We start from the raw sequence: 4,536 nt of genomic DNA on the forward strand, positions 1-4,536 counted from the left end.
TATTTTAGCGAGGACAAATATCGCCATTTTTATCTGCCAGACTAGTCGATTGGGGGCAATTTTATTTTGCTGTGGTCTTCAACTCGACATTTAGATTTATCGACGACGCATTATCAATTAACGATAGTTACTTCCATTCATCTGTTGACTTCATGGCTTTGCTGCTCTTGAGCTGAAGATTTTTTCAAGATGATTCCTATAGATTCTTATGAAAAATGTTGACCCTCTATTGTGCCCCCCCCCCCCCCCAACCTGGTGGTCATAATTTGAACAAAATTGATTCTACAATACCTAAGGTTGCTTCTGTATAAATATGACTAATAATGGCTCAGTTGTTCTTAAAAGGAAGATTTTTAAAGATATTTCTTATATATTCCTTTGTAAAACTTTGACCCACTTTCGTGGTCCCGCCCTACCCCCGGGGGTCATGATTTGAATAAAATTTGATGAAATTCTACACCTATCTACGAACGTGTAGATCATCGATTACCCGTAAGAGCAAACTCAATTGTAGCGTATATTTTCTTATTTACTGTTTGTTTCAATCAAAATTTGTGTTTTTCTAAAACCCGAAGATTTAGTGCGAGTACTGATACAAGGAATTTCAGGTTTTTATGGTAAAACATTATTTTATTAAGCCTTAAATACACTTATCTTGACTTTCAAAAGATTACGAATCAAGGGTATATAATTATATTTTTGTAATTTGTTTTCATAAATATTTGCATATAATCAATAAAATTCAATTGAACATTATAAATTTAAGAGGATGAACTTATATAAAAAAAAAATAAATAAATAGAATAAAATAATAAAAAAAATTATCCGAAGATAGACTTTTGTATTTAAAGCATTTACAAGTACACGTACAAGCTATGTTGCTAAACGAGAAAAGTGATGTTTACACGGACTTGTATTTCTAACTTTTACTGTACATGTACACGTCTGCAAAACCTCTCTAATATGTCTAATAATAGCTTAGCTGTACTTGAGAAGTTTAAAATTTAATTTAAAAGATATTTCCTATATATTCAATGCAAAACTTTGAGACACCCTGTTGTGTCTGCGCCCAACCCCAGGTAAAATGATTTGAACAAACTTAAATCTACGCTACTTGAGGATATTCTATATTAATATGACTAATAATCATTATGGTTTATTTATTCTTGAGAAAAATATTTTAAAGATATTTCCTATATACTCCTATGGTATACTTTGACCCCCGGTTGTGACCTTGCCCTACCTCAGGGGTCACTGATTAGAATAAACTTGAATCTACACTACCTGAGGATAATTCTCTAATAATATGACTAATTATGGCTTTGCTGTTCTCGGTAAGATTTTAAAGACATTTCCTATATATTCCTATGTAAAACTTTGCCCTCATGTGGCCCCGCCCTAGCTCCGGGCGTTATGTTATGAACAAACTTGAATCTGGAGTATGTAATGAAGCTTTTACATAAGTTTAATCTTTTCTTGCCCAATGCTTCTTGAGAAGAAGATTTTTAAACGATATGCCACCAAATTCTCATGAATTCTTTATAAATTCCAATATAAAGACTGCGTGGCACTTCCTGTGAACAAATTTAAGTCCCCTTCTCCAAAAATTGTTTTGTGGCAAGTTTGATTGAAATTGGCTCAGTGGTTTTTGAGAAGAAGTAGAAATTGTGAAAAGTTTACAATGACAACAATGACGACGACGACACAGACAACGGACAAATTTTGGTCAGAAATCACACTTAAGCCTTCGTCTCAGATGAGCTTATACATGTAATATATACAAAGATTATTGCATATCTGATGCAGTTGTCACTGAGAAATCAATTTGACTGCCGTCATGAGAAAAGGGCCCTTAAGGTCAAAATTTCACTAATTGACTTTTTGTTCATTTCTGATAGCCTGACTCATTCTGAATGCAAATATACATCAATTTTTAAAATATCTCACTTTATCAGTATTTTATGAGCATTTTAGTACGGCCGCTTCAAAACAACGTTGACGTTACTTACTGAAAACGTAATGACGTCAAGTCAAATTCAATTTCCAAACATTCTTTTAAAAACTACACTTTTTAAATTACCTTAATAGTTTTGACTCATATAAACTTGAGATTTTTTTTCTACCAAGCAACTAGTATGTAATTATTCATGAGGGAAGTCGCATACTATTTTCATACTATTGAAGTCGCATACTATTTTCATACTATATTGAAGTCGCATACTATTTTCATATTTTCAGCAAGTCTAGTAATTTCGTAAAGGGTGGGGTGGTGGTCTAGACGGGATATAGGAACAGTTTTTATCCAGTCGAAAAATTAATAATTGTTGAATTCCACATCATAAGGTATTCTTTTTAAAATTCCTACTCTAGCTCAATTTATAAAAAACATAAAGCACTTGTAATATTAAAATATGAACAAAATCTATATAGATGTCCCAAAAGGGCATCCCCTCGCGAAAGAGCACATCGAACCCGATATAAAAAAAAAAAATCGGATATAAGCACGCATTCACTCACAGTTACTTTATCCCCTATAACTTTGTTACGAAGGGATAATAACACCTCATGTATTTTCTGTATCTCCAAAAATATTCTAACGGGAAATCAATTCAGATACGCAATGATTTGTAAACCTTTTTTATTCTTTTTTTAAGTTTCATTATACAATCATAATTAATTAAAAAAAAAAAACTGTTCACTACTTCCAAGGGGATTTTTTATTTAGCTTTTTCTTAATTCTTTAATAAAAATGATAAAAAAAAATTAAGTTTCAATTGTTTAAACAATTCAAATTCTTCGCCTGTCTTAGTTATGGAGTAGAAACATAACAAAGAGGCATATAACGATGTCAAAGGATTGTATTATGAACGTTTATTCTGTACATGAAAATTTATAATTTTTTTGTCAACTACTTACTTTTTTCAGTAAATCACACTTAGTCAAAAGCGGTTAAAATTGTTTCTGTCCTTTTTTTTTTTTTTAAATTTTTTTTTATTTTTGAGGCACCTGTGCCCTCGACGCTACTGCTGTATCACTTGAACACAAGTATCGTTCATCATTTCTTAAAAGGGCCGCTAATCTAAAAAAAAAATAAAACCCCTGATATACACACAAACTAAACAGACTTTTCTGAGCTAAATGAAATACAGTTGCTTTACAATTTTTATGAAATCTATTTGAAATTGAAACCGAATATCATGCGAGACTTAATAGGCCCGTAGAACGCGGGGGGGGGGGGCAATTTTTCCTCCTATACGTGCCCCCCCCCATTTTTGTTGATGTAAGGTGGAGCACTGGTAAATTTCAGGATTTGCACAGGTACGTTTTCCCCTTTTTTCCGCTTGTCAGATAATTTTGGGAAGTTCCCCCCCCCCCCCAACTCTTTAGTCAATATAGGTTTGTTTGTTTGTTTGTTTGTTTGTTTGTTTTTGGCTTTTCAGATCTTTGGAGGAAGTTGCCCTCCCCCTACCCCCCCCCCCCCCAACTTTAAAACTAACTACGGACCTGCTTGAATATATGTATTTGAACATAATTAAGATCATCTATTCATCTTTCTATGTGGCATCAGCTTACCTGACACCTAATCTTTTCATTTTTCGATGCGATGAAATGTACATAAAATTATATTCTTAAACAATAATTAAGTTATTGTTTCAAAAATAAAAATTTGTCAGAATCTTGAAATTAAAGAGCATGACTCTTATTTTTGCCTGTTACGTCGACACGACTGATATAGAAACTTTTTCTTTCTTTAAAATCAGAAAGATGTGTGTGCTTGTTTAATATTTTTCCTTCAGTATCCCTACATCAACGGAACTTTCAAAAAATGTCGAGATGAGCTGAGACTCGACGTTCAAGATTTCAACACGAAACGTGACTAATTTATTACGTACAGATGTACATGAATACATCAGTCCACAGGCACTTGACGTTTTTAACCTTTCTTTTCCTAAATAAAAAATTCTCCATACTATTATAGTATGGAGAATTTTTTATTTTTGAAAAGAAAGGTTAAAAAACGTCAAGTGCCTGTGCAACAGTCAGTCAAAAAAGCCTTTTAAAACATATTTTATGGTTATCAGAGTTTTGCCTTGACCTCCGTTTTTCCGCTCGAAACATCAGCAGTGTAAATTTTTTTTCATTATTATCAAAATATAGATTTCTTCACTGTCTTTGTTGTCTTACGACTGGTGTGGTTGATGTTTTTGAAAGTTTTCTTAACATTTAAATTTGACACCCATAACCACTTGTTGCTAGTTCTTATTCCCCTACCAGTGATTTATTCTCAAAAGCTTAAGATGTCGCCTTATCGAAATTTATAAGAAGTTTATAATTTCTTAACAACTTAATCTATTGTTTAACTTGTTGTTTCTTCTATTTCATAAATATTTTTAATCCTAATATCATCGTCGATGTAATTGTTATTTTCTTCAACATTGATCATAATGCTTTTGGAAAAAGTCCACTTTAGCTGTATCTATATCCTAAATGTACTGCAATTCAATTTCAAGTCAGCTTTTATTGGAACAATCTAAG

Source organism: Saccostrea echinata, unplaced genomic scaffold (assembly GCF_033153115.1).
Source record: "Saccostrea echinata isolate AGI-Se365-2 ecotype Australia unplaced genomic scaffold, CSIRO_AGI_Sech_v1 ptg000054l, whole genome shotgun sequence".
NCBI classification, from domain to species: Eukaryota; Metazoa; Mollusca; class Bivalvia; order Ostreida; family Ostreidae; genus Saccostrea; species Saccostrea echinata.